Genomic DNA, 20,875 nt, shown 5'->3' with positions numbered 1-20,875 from the left:
AATGCTTATTGGCCCAGGATTATTTAAACAACTACACTCTGTTTCCCCCTGAACAACACTCTCCATCGCTCAGATTTTCACAAAATTTGTGAAGCTACTATTCTCACCACAGTAAAAATATTAAATCAGGGATTGTCAAAAAGCCTAGCTAAAACAGGCCCCCAAATTCCATGGCTGAATGAAAGAGCTGATTTGCTAAAGTATTTTTTTTTCTCCCTTCTTCAGAAGACCCACAGCATCAATATAAAAAAATGTCAGCTAACAGGAAAACATTGAATTTGGTTCATTCCCCTGAGGATTTTAAAGTCTTATCTTTATTCCAATAAACATTACCCTCATTCTTCTGTTTAAGTTCATTGTTCATGAGTTGTCCACAGCAGCCTCTCTGTTAGATGCAAAGTCACTTCTGAAAGCCAAAGCTCCTCAGAACGGAAATGGAGGTAACAAGTCTCAGTTCAAGTGTAGAGTTCAAAGTTAAGAATTATGCTTGTGTGTGTGTGTGTGCTGGTAGGAATACACTGTTTATCTGTGTAGGTATATTTACTTGTAAGCGTCTGTATGTATTTTGCTCACAAAGGCACAGAAGTGATGCATTGGGAAGGAGAATTCAAAAAATGTCTCAAGTTCCAAAGCAGAAAAATCTGTAATTTCATTTAGAAATGTAGCTTCTACACTCTAAAAGGCACATGGAAGTAAAAAAGAATACCACGGTGCTTGAAGTGTATGGATGTTGTGAAGAGTCTTTATCGGCAATGACTGCCACCAGGGCCAGCCTGATCTCACACAAATTTGACAAAGCAGAACTAGGGCTGGTCAGCAAGAGTGACAGTTAAGGAATAATTCACAGTAAGACTTCAGTGAAAAATGAAGACATTTATTTTTTCCTCTAAGTTGTGAAAAATCAACCTTTATAAAGTCATTTATATATGTCATATACTCTAGCTCAATATCTAAAGGGTTGAATAAGAGCAGACTATGACCTATGCATAGGAAAAAAATAAACCCCACACCAGCCCTTAGGGGAAGTGGTTCAAAATAATTGAAAGGACATAAACTCCTAGTTTATGGTTACTATCTTGGAAAAATATCAATATTTCAATAATACATTAAAAATATATCATGAACCAAAGCAAAGTCATGGAATTTTGAGTTGCTATGAATCACCTTGTTCAGTCCCTCATTTCAGAGACAAGAAAACAGACCTACAGAACGTCAGTGACTTGTCCAAAGTAATATTTGTAGTTGACATTAGAGTTAAAGCAAAACCCAAGCTTTCTGACTCTCAATTGAGTGCTCTTTCATTACATGATAAAAAAGGTCAAAATATTCATTGTCCAGCTAAGCCCTGGCACATATTTTTTTATACATTTGAAGATATTTGAACTGTCCTATTTGATTGTTAGTAATATCCTGGGAGAAAATACAGTTAATGTCCTCTATTATTTACTGCATTATAACAACAAAACTAGGACATTCCTTCAACAATAATGTGATTTAAAGCTCAGAGGTGAGAATATGTGATACCCTGCCAATATTCAGAGTAAGTGACTTTTTTGCAAAAAGTAAAACAGCAATTTGAAGTCAATAAGGTTTTTCTTATGTTCACTTCTTAAAGCTACAAAAATATAGTAATCACTTCAGAGATTTTTTCTCCTCCCAAAATTATGGCAAATTTCATAACCCAGATTTAGCCATATGCAAACTAGGGTTCAGATAAGGAAATGTTGACATACACTTACCTAAAGAGGCATAATGGTGCAACTTTAATTACTTTCCAATTCTTATTGTCAATTTCTGTGACATTATGTGACATTTCACATTACTCTTTTCACTTTGCCTACTATGACAGCCAATGTCCCAGTTAAAGGAATTCTGAGAATCATCCTAAGAAATAACATTCTCAAAAATATGTAAAGTCTGTTAACTCTTCATACTCTAGATAACATTTAGGAATACCAAAAAAAAAAAAAAAACAGTTAATTGAAATACAAATCTTAAAAAACAATCAGACTACTTTAAAGTCTGAATTAGTTACCTCTGAGAAGAGGAAATGCATGAAAATTTGTTTCTAGGGTCAAAATGCCAAAGAAAGAGAAACTAGACATTGCGTTAAATATTGAAATCAAAGATGAATCTAGAAAGTAGGAAACAGGAGATGTATCTAAGAAAAAGTAAACAAAAGAACAGTAAAAGTAAATAACACCCTACTATAGTTCAGCCAAGAATATCTGTTTTGAGAGAGAGAGCTAGAACAGGAGAAAAATCCAAGAAGAAAGCAATTAGAGTTTATATGCCATACTGAGTACCTGGGAAGGAGCTAAAGAACCAAAGTACAAATCTTCCTATCGAATGCTTAGCCCTTGACACCACAAAGGGAGAAAAGAATAATTCTGAGTCAATTTATTTGTATGCAGATGGTTACCTTTGGGAATTATTTGAGAATTTCAATTATAGCTATGTTTCTATTTCAGATAATGAAATTTGTGGTGTCCACATCATATCTAAGCAACAGGAATCAAGAATTTATTATAATAAAATATCATTAAAGGACCTGAGTAGAGTTATATGGTCAAAAACAATCAATAAGGTATTATTTATAAGTATTACAAATTGATAATATTTGATTTTTCATTAAATTGAAGTGGAAAACAAATTAATGACAACCAAACAAAATGATAAATTTATAGTGAAAGTAGTATAACATTGTTAAAATGTTTTTTTTGAAGGTAATGGCTTTGTAATCAAATTATTTTAAATAAAAATAATTACATTATTTTTGCATTCAATAATTTTCAAGCTTTAAAAGTTAACCTAGATATTTTTTTTTTAACTAAGTGACCAATTTTTAACTGTCATTATAAAACTAAAGTAATTTACAGGCACAAAACTGTAGATTATGTGTAAAAATATTATATATAACTACATTAAACACAAAATTACATGGTTCACATTTACTATAAATACAAAGCTGGACACTTGAGAAGGCAGAGTTTATTCAGAAGTTTCTTTCTAAAGAAGAATAGATTTAAGACTATGAATATTAATAGAGTTAAATTATTGTTGATTGTCTTTATTTATATTGCTATCCAGTTCTCTTTTCATAAAAAGGCACACCATCTGAGCAGAGCCATTAGGCTCTATTCAATTAAAGATACACAAGCTCTTCTTTTAGTCAGACAAAATAATAAGTGAATACAGATCACCGAAAACACAACTGCAGCCTCTTTCAACAGAATACCTACTCACATAGATGGAAGCTTCTCCCACTTTCCATATTTCAGTTGGAAGAAATGGAACTAGAGATTAGTTCTAACGTGATTAAAGAAAAGATAACAATCAACTGAGTGGAAATAGTTGTCTAGTCATCTTGGGAACAAGACCACTAAGGATCAGGAATTATAGGGAAGTAGCTTAAACATATTACACACCTTCTGGTGCCAGATATTGTGAGTATTTTTAAAAAATTATTTCATTTGGTCTTCATTGCAAACATATCAGACAAGTGCTATTGAAATCCTTGTTGGATTTCCCCATGTATTAAACTATCAGGTCCTTCAGGGCTGGGCTGAGTCTTATTCATTTCTAGAATATGGAACAGGGTCTGACACAAAGTAAATACTCAATGAATATTTGTAGAATACATTCACAACATTTTGCAATGAGAACATTAAGACATAAAATTGCATAGCTTTTAAGGAGTTGATTCTACACCGAACTTTTATAACAGAGGATACCTATTGAGACAGAAGAGGGAATAGAATGCATGCTCCCAGGGTGGTCTAATCATATCTCCAAAAGCATATCTTTACAAGTATTAAATGTCGTTGAGTCTGAACTTATCTAGCATGTTTTCTTTATAAGAGGATGTGAATACTTCACTTTTATCCATGATATTATTTAATTACTCATCATTAGTAAAATGGTGCTCCAGAAAGATTAGTTTTAATCAGTACCACCTAGTAATGTCACCTGAATCTTAGGTGGAGGTGGGAAACTTGTACTCTAGATGCTTAAGCGTGATATCAAATGGTTTTTAGAGATGGTTCGATTCAAGAAAGAATAGCTTTCTAAAGACTCCTCATTACACTCCAAATAAAAGCGGAAGTCCATGTGATGGCCTAAAAGGCCCTAAATGTTCTCCATCCTCATCTCAGTACCTCTCTGAGTCCATCTCCTACCCTCCCACTAGCTCTCTCTGCTCCAGTCTCAATGGCCTCATTTCTGTTCATTGAACATGTTGTGAAAGTTTCCTTTCCCCCCAAGTTATCTGCCTGTCTGTTCCCTTATCTCCTTCCAGGGTTTGCCCAAACACATTTGCTTGATGAAGTCTTGCCTAAGCACCCTTTGTAAATCTGTAATTGCCCCCATTCTTCATTATTTTTCTTTATAGTACTTGTAAACATATAATACAGTATACATTACTTATTGACTGGTTTATTGCCATTTATTACCCCTAGAATTTAAGTTTCATAAAAACTTAAATTTTTATAATCCCAATTCCCAGAATGGTACTTGCCACATAGCAGGGTGGATTTTGGGGGGAGGAAGGGCAAAGTCCCATGAAGAATTTTATAGCCCCAAACCCATGTTTTTTTTTTCTTCTTCCATAGCTCAATCTGTTCTCTGGCAACCATCAATGTGTTCTTTGTATTTATGACCCGGTTTTCTTTTCAAATTCCACATAAAAAGAAAAATCATATAAGTAACATATTTGTCTTTCTCTGTCCAATTTATTTCACTTAGCATAATGCCTTCAAGGTACATCCATGTTTTCACAAATGGCAAGATTTCATTTTTTAAATGCCTAAATAATATTTCATTGTATATAAATACCTCACAATTTCTTTATCCATCAATGGACACAGGTTGTTTCCATATCTCGGCTACTGTAAATAATGTTGCAATGAACATGGTGTGCATATTTTTTTTAATTACTTAAAAGTGGAATTGTTGGATCATATAGTAGCCCTATTTTTAATTTTTTTAGAAAATTCCATTATTATTTTCCATAGTGGCTGCACCACTTGACATTCCTACCAACAGTGTACAAGATTTTCCTTTTTTCCATGCCCTTGCCAACACTTATTTCCTGTCTTTTTTACATTTCCCTAGTGATTAAATGATGTTGAGCATCTTTTCATGTACCTGTTGGCCATACATGTACCTGTATGTCTTCTTTGGGAAAATGTTTATTCAAATTTTCTGCCTATTTTTAAATCATTTTATTTTGCTATTGAGTTGTATGAGTTTCTTGTATATTTTGGATATTAACCCCTTATAAGATATATGATTTGTAATTATTTTATCCCATTCAATAGGTTATATTTTCATTTTGTTTCATAGGTTCCTTTTCTTTGCAGAAACTTTTTAGTATGATGCCAACTTATTTATCTTGGCTTTTTGTGTCAGATTCAAAAAAATCATCACCAAAATCTATGTCAAGATGCTTACTGCCTATATTTTCTTGTAGGATTTTTATGGTTTCAGGTCTTACATTCAAGTCTTCAATATATTTTTAGTTAATTTTTGTGTATGGTGTAAGGGAGTGATTTAATTCTGCACGTGGCTGTCTGGTTTTTCTAACACCATTTAGTGAAAAGACTCTCTGTATATCTTTGGCTCCTCTGTCTTAAGTTAATTCACCATATGTGTGGGTTTATTTGAGGGCTTTTTATTCTGTTCCATTGATCTATGTGTCTTTTTTTTTATGCCAATAACCATAGTGTTCTAATTACTATGGCTTTGTAATATACTTTGAAATCAGGAAGCACGATGCCTCCAGCTTTGTTCTTCTTTCTGAAGATTGCTTTGGGTCTTCAGGATTTTTGTGGTTCCATGAAAATTTTAGGATTATTTGTTCTATTTTTTTTTAATGCCATTGGAATTTTGATATGGATTGCACCAAATCTGTAGACTGCTTTGGTAATATGGAGATTTTAACAATATTTTTCCAATCTATGAGTATAAAATATCTTTCCATTTATTTGTGTCTTCTTCAATTTCTTTCATTAACGTCTTATAGTTTTCAGTATACAGGTCTTTTACCTCCTAGGTTAAATTTATTCCTAGATATTTTATTCTTTTTGATGCAATTGTAAATGGGATTGGTTTTTTTTTTTTCTTTCTGCTAGTTCATTTTAAGTGTATAGAAATGCAACAAATTTTGTGTATTAATTTTGCATCCTGCTGCTTTACTGAATTCATTTATTAGTTCTAACAATTTTTTTTTTATGAAGTCATCAGGGTTTCCTATATATAATATCATGTCTTCTGCAAATAGTGACAATTTTAATTTTTTCTAATTTGGACGTATTTTATTTATTTTTATTACCTAATTGCTCTGGCTAGGACTTCTATACATTAAGTTGAATAAAAATGGTGAGAGTGGGCATCCTTGTCTTGTTCCTAATATTAGAGGAAAGATTTCAGCTTTTCACCATTGAGTATGATGTTAGCTGTGGGTTTGTTGTGCATGACTTTTACTATGTTGAGAAATGTTCCCTCAATACCCACTTTGTTGAGAGGTTTTATTATAAATGAATGTTGAATTTTGTCATATGCTTTTTCTGCATCTATTGAGATGATCATATGATTTTTATCTTTTATTTTATTAATGTAGTATATCACATTGACTAATTGGCATATGTTAAATCATTTTTGCATCCCCGGAATAAATCCCACTGGATTATGGTGTATGATCCTTTTATTATATTGTTAAATTTGGTTGTCTGATATTTTGTTGAGGATTTTTACATCTATGTTCATCAAGGATATTGGCCTGCAATTTTCTTTTCTTGTGGCATCCTTGTCTGGTAAATATCAGGGTAATAATGCCGGCCTCATAAAATGAGTCTGAAAGAGTTCACTCTTTTACTTTTTTTTTTGGAAGACTTTGAGAAGAATTAGTATAATAGGGTATTTAAATAAATGTTTGTTGTAGATTCTTTTGTAGTTCATAGCATAATGATCAAGTTTTCATGCTGTTGTGTGAGATGTGTCTCCCTGTCTAATGTGTAAAAAAGAAAATTAATTAAATAAATAATCTCCTCAGTGCAGAATAACATGAGGGAGTGGGGACGTCAGATAAAAATGGGATGAACAACCTCAAATTAGAGAAAGAGCTATAGCAGCATTAAGCAGTAACTCTTTTCACAATTTCATGTATTATTTTATGTAGTTTTTACTGCCTGAAGTATTACTTCTCTGTTTTCTTTGCCAAAAATACTATGCCTTATCTATTAAGGCTAAATTCAAATGAAAATTCTTCATTGAAATCTTCCTCAGCTTCCATAGACAGAGTCAGCCATTTCATACCATCTGTATTCCAACAGTACTGGATTCATCTCAGAAAGTTTCATAGTATATCATAGTACATATTTTTGTGTGTGTCTTGGACTAAATTACGAGCTCCCCAAGAAATAAACTATTTTATTCATTTTTATATCTCCAGAGCCTGACATTGCATTTTAATTGATTGAAAATATAAATAGAAAATGAATGCAGTGCCCCTAATCATGCCTTCTTGTTAGCCCTAGAGTTTTCTTACTGTCTTGAAAGCTAATCCAGTCAATATCCTAATTTCTTGTCCTTGAACTCACAAAGGATTTTTAAAAAAGCTTCCTACACCAAAGCAGTTTGGCTATGTTTACCATTTTAACTGGCATTTCATGGTTCTCTAAATATATTATTATTATTGTTGTTGTTGTTGTTGTTGTTGTTGTTGTTATTTATTTTATTATTTATTCACATCCTCAGTGAAGTGCAAAAGCAGAAAAGCCCTGTGTTGCAATCTCTATTCATTAGATGGTGTACAGGTAGGACAGACTTGCTAGGTCCTCTTCTCACAGTGCTTTCTGGTTCTGGCAGAGTATTCAGGTACTTCGTCCACAAGGCACATTCTGTGAAGGCAGACTGCATAGGTAAAAATTAAGGAGGCTCCTTTCTTTGTTTCCTAGGCCATTGTTAACATCAAGATATATTAGCAAGGATGAGTCAGATACCGAAATGCAAAGAGAGAAATTGTTCCCATGGTAGGTGTTTTAAAATCTGCATTAAAGGAGGGTCTTTCAGTTCCTGAAAATAATACTAACCTGTCAGCAAATTACCTAAAAGGGTAATTTCAAATGAATAGGATATTAGGGACACATATGTTAAAACAAAGGCACATTGGGAAAACCTCTTTCTCTAAAATGAGCTTTTATCTTTTTATTATTTTCTACCTTGTCAGCAGTCTTCTGTGAAATATGTAAGAAAAAATGATATAGTATTAATCTACAGTTAAAATTTTTAAATGTAAATAATTATCTGTGTAAAACCAATTAACTATGATATTATAGAGATCATAGAAAGAGTATAGCATACATGAAAATTAAATCAAATTCACTTCATTGTTCTTAAAATGAGAATAATAATATTCAAGGGTTCATTTTATGTTTAAGGATATACTTGTAAGCTATTTTACAGAAACAATATTTTCCTAAATTAACATTTTAATAGTATGAGTTTTAAATGGTACAGAATGCATATCAATAAGGAAAATGTTTCTAAAATAGTGGATTAGATCAAGATTGGATAACTTAATTTCAAGATTTGTTTATTTACTACATATTCTGTTAATTTATAATCTGTTCATATCAAAAGTTTTTAAAACCTCAGTAATATTAATATTACATTTTTTGATTTATAATGAAGAGAACAGAATTTTAACTATCAAGACTGACTATGAAGTTTTAGTATTAAGAGGTAAACCTTGGTGGGTTTATACTAATACCTTGGTGGGTTTACCTCTTAATACTAAAACTTCATAGTCAGTGTTGATAGTTAAAATTCTGTTTTAACTCAAAAATTAAAATTCAAATTTAATTTTATATAAATATTTCATACCATTGAAACAGTACAATATTAGCTTATGTAAAATACAAAACTGGAGACATATTATAGGTAAATATGCTAAGCTTTGTAGCAAAGACTTTTAAATGAAATGTATATTTTTGTAAAACTCCCTTAAATACTTTTTTGTCTTTTTTTTTTCTGGCTTTATTGAAATTTTGTTTTATTTTTAAATGTATCATACAAAATTGACCTTTCTTGTGTGGTTTCCTATGAAATTTAACACATATGTGGATTCATGTAACAACTACCACAATCAGGATATAGAGCAGTTTTATCTCTCTCCTCCACAAAAAATCTCTCTTGTGATGTACTTTTATAGTCCTACCCTCCTCCCATTCTTAATCCCTAGCAATCTTTATGTGTTCTCCATCACTATAATTTTATCTTTTTAATAATGTCATATATATGGAATCATACAGTACTTAATTTGTTGAGACTAGCTTCTTTCACTAAGCATGTCTTTGGAGTTTAGACAAGATATGACATTTATTAATAGTTCATTCCTTTCTTTTGCTGGATAATTTTCAGATTATGGATGTACCACACTTTGTTTATCCATTCACCCACTGAAGGACATCTGTGCTGTTTCTAGTTCTGGGCAATTATGAATAGAGCTATTATAAACATCCAGGTACAGGTTTTTGTGTGAATATATGCTGTCATTCTTCTATGGTAAGTACCCAGGAGTAAGATTGCTTGGTCATATGGTAAGTGTACGTACATCCTTCTAACGAAATGCCAAACTGTTTTCCAGAATGTTTGCATCATTTTGTATTTCCATCAGCATTATGTGAGAGCTCTCAGTTGCTCTTCATACTCACCAGCAGTTCTTTTTGGTGAAAATAAGTGAAACTTTATCCTACTTTGTTTCTATTTTAGCCATTCTAATAGGAGTGTAGTGGTATCTCATACTGGCTATAGTTTATATTTCCCTAATGGTTAGTGGTGATCATCTTTTCATGTGCTTATTTGCCATTAGCATAGACTCTTTGGTCAAGTTCTTCCCCATTTTTGGTTCAAGATTCTTCCCCATTTTCTATTTAGACTGTTTCTTTTCTAATAATTGGATTTTCTTCCTCAATCTTCCCACCAAGGTTTACTTTCCAGAGCTCTTAAACAGCTGACCCATGCATTCCTTTCAGGACTTAAAGCTGTATTCAGCGGTAGAAACAGAACGGGGCTTGGTTACTCCTATCTTTACCTGGAAACAGAAACTTTAATAGGACAGTATCAGTTACAAAATCTGTAACTTTCAAATTGGTTTTATAGTTTCTAATCTTTTTACTTTATCAACACTCTTCCCAAAAGCCTTGAATGCTTACATTCTTGACTTGGCTGTTCCTTTGCATCTGTGGGGCTTGCAGCTTGGACCATCCAGAGAGACTTCCTAAAGCTCACTCTTGCTGTAATTAGTCCTCAATGCTGCCAATAGGTGGCACTACCACTGAAAAAGAGCAGAAGGTTTGAGGCCTTTTGCAACTATTTAGAAAGAATTCTAGGTCCAACCATGTTGTTGCAAATGGCAGTATTTCATCTCTTCTTATGGCTGAGTAATATTCCATTGTATATATGTACCACAGCTTCTTTAGCCAATCATCTGTCGGACCTCAAGATAATCATGCTAAGCAAAATAAGCCAGACAGAAAAAGTTGAAAACCACATAATATCACTTATATGTAGGATATAAACCTAAAAGCAACACTGAACAGGACAAACAGAGACTCATGGACATGGACAATAGATTAGTGGTGGAGGAGAAGGGAAGAGGGGGAAGGTAGACAGGGTAAAAGGTGACAGAAAGAAATCTAACTATGGGAGGGGAACACACAATACAACATATATATGCCTTATTGTTAAATTGTACACCTGAAACTTATTGGATTTCTTTAACTAATGTTACCGAAAAAAAATTAATTTTAAAAGAAGTTAAAAAAAGAAAGAATTCTAGATAAGTCTCAATATGTATCTCTCATCCTGACCACTTTCCCAAGCAAGTTTCCTTTTTCCATTGCCAGCTGTGGCACAATGAATACTTCTAAAGAAACCTGATCTTTTTTCTTCTCCTTACTCTTTTCTATATTTCTCTTAATGCACACATTCCTCTAAGATATACTTACTAAGTAGGTCTTATATGCCAAGAATATGATTTCCTATTTTCTTTTTTAAGCCTGAATTATTGCTTGAAGTTTTTATATTTGTTACTAAACATAAAATCATAATTTTAAAAAGCTTTATGTAATTTTAAATTTATCCGTGATGTGATCAATTTTTCAATTATTTTCAATTGATTTGAAAATGCTTTGTGTACGCTAAATGAATGTTTAAAAACCCAAGAATATGAATCAAGAGTATCTATTCATTTACTGGTATTAGCTAAACGTTAACTGTTAGGCACCACGCAGAGTGGATTATTCTCACCCAGACTATCCTACAAGATAAAATACAAAGGCATTTTTTGTCCAGGGTTTTTGGAGTTGTTGTTTTTTTCTTTGTGTATACCATTACTCCCTATTCTTTGCTCATAACTGGTCTATAATTTTTTTTAAATATTGAAGGAACGTAGATGCCATCCAGTGACACACACCAACAGATGTAAAACAAACACAACAAATAAACAAAAACTCTTGTTTCAACTTTTCTTGAATTCTAACTCAGACACAGGAGATTTTTGTCTAGTTTTAATAGTAAATGACAAGTAGTTTTTCTTTATATTAAACCAAAGTATGTCTCCCAGTAATGTTCTTCCATTTGTTCTAGTTCTGTCACCTGGAATCATAATGTGTAAGTCGTATGACAGCCTCTCAAAGATCTCTTCTCTAATACTTTTTTTCTTTTTTGCAATATAAATAGGCTGAGAATCTTCTAAGTCTTCAAGTCCTGGTTACTTTCTACTTAGTAATTCCTTCTTCAATTTACCTCTCTTCTGTTACATTTTACTATAAGCAGAAAGGAGAAACTGAGTCATGCCTTCAACACTTTCCTTAGAAATCTCCTCGGCTAAAAATCCAAGTTTATCACTTACAATTTCTACTTTCCATCCACCAAAAAACTACAACACAAGTCATCCAAGTCCTTTGCCATTTTATAACAAGAATCACCTTTCCTTCAGTATCCAATAATGTTTCTCATTTCCATCTGAGACCTCAACAGAGGCTCCCTTCAGATTTACATTTCTACCAAGTCTCCTCAAGACAACCTAGACTTTTTCTATCAAGTGCTTCAAAACTCTTCCAGTCTCTACCCACGAATCAATTCCAAAGCTACTTCCATATTTTTTTAAGTATTTGTTATAGTAACACTCCCTTCCTGGTAACAAAATCTGTACTTTGCTAGGGCTGCTGTAAGGAAGTGCCACAGACTGGGTGGTTAAACAATATAAATTAATTGTCTCACAGTATTAAAAGCTACAAGTCCAAAATCAAAGCGTTGGCAGAGTTGGTTCCTTCTGAGGGCTGTGAGAGAAGGATCTTTTCCGGTCCTCTCTCAAGTGGGTATGAGACAGAAAGAGAAAGAAAGAGCAAGTTGGAGGACAAGATATAATAACTAGTTTTATTGAGAGTTTCCTGTGTACTGGGCACTTTTATAAACATTATTATCACATTTAAATCTCAAAATACTTCTTTGAAGTATATACTCTACCCCTTACAGATGAACAAACTGATTTACAGAAATGTAGGCTGAATTACCCAAGATCATCCAGTCAGTAAGGATTCAAACCCAAAGCCATCGAACCTCAAAATTCATGCTTTAATCCACTAAACTGCATTGTAAAGGAAAAATGAGAAATAAACATATGGATATGTCATTAATATAGAGAAAGTCTACTGTATAACAACTTATTACCTTCAATTACATTATATCCTAAAACGGGAATTGTTTCTCTATAAATGTTATGTTTCAGGACATTATAAAATAATTCGAACGTGCAGAAAAAATGATTAGTTTCACCCAAGCAGCAATTAACTACATGAATGTGTTATTTTTTTAAATAACTTTGTCTGAATGCATTCTTATCAGTTTTAAGTCAACTTTGGAAGGGAATACATGGGCTTAATGTGCCTTAGCATGTTCACTAGTTTGCAACTCAAAATTAGAATGTATATGATTTTCACATGTTGTTAAAAACTAGAAATTTTCTTATATACCTCTTTTTCTTTCTGATCTTAAATATTAAATTTAGAAATACCTTCCTATGATTTTATTTCTAGCCTATTTTAGCTTCTAGTAGACAGTCCTGAGACATGTTTTGGGACTCCCAGATTAGAAATTAATTCTCTTGGTTGTCATTAGTGTGAACAGTGTTTTGCTATGAAATCTGTACTGATTTTGCTCAGATTCTAAGCTCAGTTTTGGGCTCAGATTTCGAAATGTTTCATTTGTGCTACATTAGCTATAACCAATATTTTCATTTTAGTTTTGGTAATTTAGAAATTTAAAAGTAGGAGGCCAAATTCTTAATGATACCACTTTTGTTTATCATCTTTAAATTTTTTTTTTTTTTAATACAGGACCATTTTTATCAGAACTCTAAGGTTTCTTAGAGTCATCGACCACTTCATACCAACTTCCAAAGTAAAATCTAGGGATTCTTTAATTCCTCCTGCCAGTCTGTGCTAACACCAGTTCTTGGTTCAGCTTTCTGATTTCCAGAAACATTTTGCGATTCTATTGATACAGAATCCACTAAAATTAGTGGGTACCACGTGCCACACACAAAAGCCGAAGAAAATTTCATCTTCATGAAAATATAAACAAACTCAAAGTAAAGCATATTAGAACATAAATGCCTCAAATAAAACAAAAGGAATGCCCTTCTCCCTTTGTAGCAAGTGATTTACATTCTAAAATCACAGTCTATGATTACAACCATAGATTCCATCAGATTATTTTTTACAGCTAGGAAAATGTGCCTCTTAAGGCAGAGATCCAAATTTCTGAATCGTGACAGCAACAGCTGAAGACTAAAGATAGACAGTCAAAACAGCATTTTCTGTACATTTTCAGTTGTTAAAAAAAGCAGTTACAGTATCTTATATATGAAGTATACTGTTTTAACCCTGTGATGGCTCTACTGGGAAAAGATTTATGACAGCAAGTATTATTTCATGCCTTCATTATACACACATCTATAAAGTGGTGATGGCTCTTCTTCCTAATGTAATCTTTTCAAATGTATTTTATACAGATGTGTATAATCTTTATCAATAAAACATTCCTATTTCAAATAAATGTTGAATTTACATGTGGCCCATCATATAGCTAAGCACACTTGCCTCGGGCTATCTGCTTCACCTCTGCCTGGAGAGCTCTCCCTTTAGATCTTTCTCTCATGTAAAACAGCACCATCCACCCTCTCATCTTGCTCATTTTTATGTTCCTAACAGTGTCGATCACTCGCTGACATTGTTCTTGTCTGTCACTCCCAAGAATAAAAGTTTCACAAGGACAAAGAGCTTTAGTTTTATTTACTACACTGACTCCAGCACCTAAAACAGTGCCTGGCATATAGTTTAATAAATGTCAGCTTAATAAATAAAGGTCATTTAGATAAACTGCAAAAGTATTTGTGCTCCCATGAAGCACCATCTGTCTCCTTCTCAGTTGCCTGAACCAAGTCCTCAAGCTAATTCGTTCTTACAGCCACTGAGAAGAGATGCTGAAAGACATATGCAGAATGGACAGACCAACAGCAAGGATAAGACTATCAATTCAACATTACTAATGGCCTTTTAGCCACCACTGCTGGGGTACCATTAAAAGTCTAACCCTGGATATGTGGAGGAATATTGCAATTATCTGTTGCTCAGCCTGAACACTTCTTGCTAGACAGAAAGCGAAGCAGACATGAACTTGTGACCTTCCCGTGGAGTAGCTGCATCACCACCCAGCAGGATTCGCTCTTTCAGATAGCACAATAGTAACACTGTGTATGGAGCATGATTCACAGGAAAAACAGGAGCTCCACCAAAGGCAGGAGGGCAATCTTTACAGAATACTATATGCAGAGAAGGCTTTCTTTTCATTTCAAAATGAGAAACATGCAATTTGGGGGATGGTAACTTGCCCAAGTGCCATTACACGTCCCTTAGGTGGGAAGACCCAAGATGTGTCGATTGCTTCTTATTTATTTATTTGTTTGTTTGTTTCTGGAGTGGAGTTCCAATAAGGAGCTTCATTTTGGTGTAATCAAAATGTTCTTTGAACTTGATTTTCTGTGTTTCATAGCTCAATAAAGATTGGTTAAAGGTGATGATGATGATAAAAGTTAGAGAAACATTTCAAATATAACTGAGTTAAATGGCCAAAAATATTTATTAAAGGGACAATGTTTAATGAGATTTTGAAGAATATCTGTTAAAAACCCTATGTATATAAAAGAATGAAATGCCAAGGTGAGAGATCCTTAAATCTCTATAAAATTCTAAATGATTCAGTATTCAAAACATTGAGTCTGTTGTCAAGGAGATTTATGGTAAGCATAGTAATTCTCCTTTCAATTCTAAACTATCATTTATACTATCCATAAACACTGCATTATAATTAAGAACTATTTTGCCATAGATAACATTATATTTCCTGGAGTACTTTTGATGTTTTTTATTAAGATTACTAAACACAAAAGTATAGCAATTTATTTTAAAAATCTGTATGTGGAAATGCTTATGTGGAAACAAATTAAACCTTTGCCAAATTGAAGAGCAATCAAGTAGGAAAATGACCTAAGTGAATGAATTATTTATTAGGAGTCTTTGCAAAGTCAGCTTCTTCATCATCATAGGGCAACTCTTTCAAGCTTTCTGTTTCACATCAAGTATTTTACAGGATAATTCGTGTAAATTAACAAATTACAACCTAAAATGTAAACGGCATTGTGTATGCAATGCAATGTGGTACATATATTTGCACAATATATTCTCTTGCAGGATGTAAAAAGTATTATAATGCCTTACTGTTAAAGTGTACAGCTGAAACTTATTGGATTTCATTAACAAATGTCGCCATAAAAAAATAAGTAAAATTTTAAAAATAAATAAATGAATAAATAAATAAAAAGTATTATACACATTACCACATTCATTTTAAAGTATTCCCTATACAGAAGGAAATTCCAGCTCCAGTGTGCTCCTCAGCTTTTACTCACAGTCCCCAGCTAGTTCACCTTTGTTCTACTTCCCCAAACTTAAGAACCACTTCTCAGGGCCCGAGGCAAGCTTTACAAAGCAAAGAGCAAATACCTTTAGAAAAACAGAGAGTAAGTTTCCAAAGATCTGAATATGTAACATTTCTCTAAGAAAGAGCAAGAACAACACATTCCTGACTCTATTTCCCTGTTGTGTCCAGAATAATTCTAGATTGTTTTTCTAATTACAAAGTGCAAAAAAAATATACAAAGAGAAAAAATGTTAAGAGATCATTTTTATTAAATGCTTGAAATAGCTCACGTAATGTTTAAAATAATTCCAGGTTTTATTATAGAGAAAATTTCGTAGAAAAAAAATTGAGGCCCAGATACCTTAAGAAACTTAGAAGCACTAGTTGTGATGCCCCCAAGACTTTTCTATCTATAATTTTGTGTTCTTTTCATTATGCCAGTGGTTCCCCGAGTATGGATCCATAACCAACAACACCATAAACTGTAACAATTGGAGTTATATTTCCTAAAGCATATTCTGGACCTGTTTTTAAAGACTGCTTCTTACTGGATCAGAAACTCTGAGAGTAGGACCCAGTAATGTGCTTTAACAAGTTTTCAAGTGATTGTGATGCAAACCAATGTTTGTGAACCACTATATCCCACCATGCTTTCAGAGCTGATCACATGGAATTCTAACATATAATGAGACCAAAAGACAAAAAATAAAAGGCAGAATTATACGGTCGGTAGGTCAAAGTTCCTAAATATAGATTTACTAAACTAGAGGACTTGGTCTTGAGTTAATATAGTGAGCATGGACATTCTCAAACTCAGAAATGTTTAGGTCAATATGATAACTAGGTGTTATCTCAGGTGTTGAATCAAATTAATTGGTTGTGACTGCCTGAAACACAAAGATTAGAAGGTTTGTGAGGCTGCATCCAGCAGGGAAATAATGCCATGATCAATTGGTAATGTCTTCCATGGGTCAGAGAGAAAGAAATGGCAGCACCCAAGCAATGTGGAGTGATCAACTGTGAGTATCCTAATTATGCTACCATCTGAATACTTCCTATATATAAAGATTTAACTTAAATATATAGTTTTAGAGATTGGGGGCCTACTGGAAATAATAGTGTGAACTTAATATAGAATCGAGTTGAAGCAATTTATAATAATTACAAGCATAGTCCTATTTGTTGTAGTTGGACACACCAGTTATCAATAATGTCTCTCAAGAACATCTTTGAGTTTATTAAAAGTACTCTATTCTATTGGAAACTTAAATGCATATTACTAAGTAAAAGAAGTCAACCTAAAACAGTTACTTACTCTATGATTCTAACCATATGACATTCTGGAAAAGGCAAAATTATGGAAATAAAAAGATCAGTAGTTGCCAGAGGTGGGGTGAAGAGGAGAGATGAATAGGCAGAACACAGAAGATTTTTAGTGTGGTAAAAATACTCTGTGTGATACTATAATGATGGTTGTATGTCGTTATTTGTCCAAACCCATAGAATGCACAATACCAAGAGTGAACCTTAAGGTAAACTATAGACTTGATTGGGAGAGGGGGGCGTGATTATGATATGTCAATGTAGGCTCATCCTTGTAAAAAAAAAAAAAAAAAATATATATATATCCCACTCTGGTGAGTGATGTTGATGATAGGGAAGGCTATGCATGTGTCGAGGTAGGGGGCATATAGGAAACCTCTGTACTTCCCTCTTAATTTTGTTGTAAACCTAAAACTACTCTTTAAAAAGTCTTTAAAATAAAATACTCTATTATAGCCATATCTAGGGAGGAGATAGCTAAAGAGATTGGGAAGGAAGGCAATGATGACCTAGAATTTCCATCTTTGGAACATAAAAATTATTCCAACACCATATTTCTGTGCTACAAAGTTTTTGTATATTTTATGTTGATTGTTTCAGATTTGTTGGATGTGTGAATGTGTTTGTCTCTCCATCTAAACTGTGCAAGCTCCTTCAAAGACACAGATCTTATTTTGTTTCTCTTCATGTCCTCCCATAATATCTTCCTGTAGTCTTTTGTTCTTAATATCACGTCAATATTCATTAGAAAATAAATAACAAAAAGAAAAAAATAAATACCAATTCCTAAGTGTCTACTATGTTCTAGAAGCTTTGAAGATATCGCAATAACTTTGCACAATATGTATTTTTATTTCCTATTGTGCACTTAAACTCATGCTCTGAAAAGTAAGGTTTAAAGCTGAAAACCAGTGACTCTTGAAGGCTTTATTCAAACCCAGCTTTGCCTCACTTGAAAGTTCTTTCTACAACTAGAATTTCTTCTATAAAAATCAATTATGCTATAAAATGGAGTATATATTTATTAATTTATACATAAATATATCGTATACAAATATAAAATAGTCACTGAGTTTAAATACCTACATCAGTAAACTTATGTTCATTATTATCTATGAATTGAAGCATTTTTCTGTCACTAATTTACCTTCAGTTTGGTTCTGTGGAAGTGGGACTATATTAAGGAATAGATCCATGTGGCTTTCTAATTAATGAAAAAAGGGGCTTGGTTTTAGAGTTGATATTTTTTCCAATATTGTCAATTAGCTAATGCTCAAAACTGGCTAGCCCTGGGTTTTCCTGATAAAAACAGAAGGAATAGATTTTTCAGCCAAGGGAACACTTTGCTCCTAGAACTCCACTTAAATGTAATCAAAAAATGTACAAAACAAAATATTCACTAGACTAGAAATTCTTTAAGGCAACAATTTGTCACATTCAACTCTATGCATAGCACAAAGTAGACATTAAATAAACATTTAGTCCTAGAGAAGTTAAAAACAATAAAGTATGCTATTTTCTCCTCTCTTTACTGAAAAAGTAAGAAGACTAATTAGTTACAATATAATTGCATCTGAATACAGGGGGAAAAAAATAAAAATACTGTCCAGAAATAACCATGCAGAAAAAGTAAGTAAGTCAGAGTATACCAGATAAGATGTAATCCTTTATACCTTTCCTTCCACTTCCACTATTTTTTGGTAAATAGCACAGACCATCGGGTGATTGTCTCATCCAATTCCACATGTACTAATTAAAGAATATCATCATTCTTTGGCCAAAGCTACTTTCTATCTCAGAAAGATTGATATAGAAGATTACAAAGTGTTCCTTCTTTAGAGAAATATTCAGTTTTACCACACCTCTTTTCAAATAATCTAGACCTATAAAACATTGTGGAAAAAAATAACTCTGAGACTCAAAAGGTAAAGATACATGAACTTCTTGAGAACTTAAGATCTCTAATAAATGCATAATCCAAACGACAGAAAAATCCTCTGTATACCATAGCAAATAGTTGTAGAGAACTGTACAAAAACACTCAGCAAGCCATCTGAAGAAATAGTCTCCTGGCCTTTTAGGAGACTGATTATTTAAATGGCAAACTAATTTGTAAAACAATTGGCAATCTAACCGCAAAGTGCATACATCAAAGCACACCTGTATGTAAAAGTGAAAGAGACCAAAATGCTTAGAATCTTCAAAATCAAATATATCAGTTTTTAAAAAGGCAGAAAATCCAACAAATGCACAGTAATAACATTTTAACAAAGATTTCGGACCAGAGTCTCTACTCAGTCTGGCTGGAAAGAATAGTATGACTTCATAACAGAGAGAAGCAACAATGGGGGATATTTCTTGGTAACAGATTACAGCTTTTATATTCATAAGATACAAGACATGGCATTTAAAGGTTCAAAGAAAAAAGAGATTATGACCTACTTTGTTTCATTATTGATAATAATGCTCATTTTGAAAATCTCTCAAATTATATATCGTTATAGCTAAAGGAACAGAAAACACCTGCTTAGGCATTTTTGAGATGATTATTTCAAATTAGTCAACTTTGGTACTAATCATTCTCCCTCGTTTTTATTCTTGATTCGTCAAAAACAGCTGAAAATGCTGATAGCAGCATCCACTCCGAACATTGTCAGGGACTATCATATTCTACTTTCGAAATAGAATAAATATCACTCTCAGCACTTCATTTCACTTCAACTATGTATCATTCTTCAAACTCTGCTGATGGCTACATGTGTGCCATCAACTCTTTCCTTTATTCACTGATGAGTTCTTCCATCTAAGTCGAACAAGGCTCTTCATGAAATGACTTCCTGAGGAATCTTCCCAATATACCTATTACTATCTATTAATAGAATGCCTAAATGAGAACTCAGTACCACATAGATTTTCATAGCTGAGGAAGGCAGTGACTTGTTATTAACATGTCTGCTGCTTTCTAACAAAGGCACTGGTACTTGAAAGAAAATTTAATGGAGATGTTTTATGTAGAAAAAGCAATCAAGTTATTGAACGACCAGCTGCCATTTTCTAAGCACATATTCATAATATTATAAATTAAAATACAAGAATTAGTCACCTATCTCGATTGTCTAGAATCTAGTCACTGGAGAATTAAGCTGATGAAGCCAAGTTCTGTGTGCCTCCAGGTCTCGCTACTTCTAGTTTCTTCCTCTCAGTCCCCCACTACAATTACTTATCTTCCTGAATATATCAACTTGACTATGTCGCTCTCTTGCTTTTAAGTTTCAAGGATCCCAAGCACATCCGAGATTAATTCCAATCCCTTTAGCTAATGCTTCTCCTCTCTTATCCTATAAAAGAAGTACATTCTTCTGAGGCAAACAGAAGCCAAGATCCTGTTCTGCCTGGCTCAGGGCTTTCTTTCAGCCTCATCTCCTGCCAACACTCACCAAACATTCCCCCCATCCACGTGCATAGCCCTCTAGCTTCACAGGTTTTCACATTTCCATAAATTTAACCA

At 33.1% G+C, this 20,875-nt stretch overlaps 1 protein-coding gene across 2 annotated transcripts in view; it reads right to left on the bottom strand.

The window, feature by feature from the left end:
* Positions 1–20,875, bottom strand: part of PDE4B (phosphodiesterase 4B) — a 500,375-nt gene that overhangs the window by 344,009 nt on the left and 135,491 nt on the right. The window lies entirely within an intron of this gene.

This window comes from Pteropus vampyrus, unplaced genomic scaffold (assembly GCF_000151845.1).
Source record: "Pteropus vampyrus isolate Shadow unplaced genomic scaffold, Pvam_2.0 Scaffold151, whole genome shotgun sequence".
NCBI lineage: Eukaryota > Metazoa > Chordata > Mammalia > Chiroptera > Pteropodidae > Pteropus > Pteropus vampyrus.
This window is presented reverse-complemented; position numbering and strand designations above follow the sequence as displayed.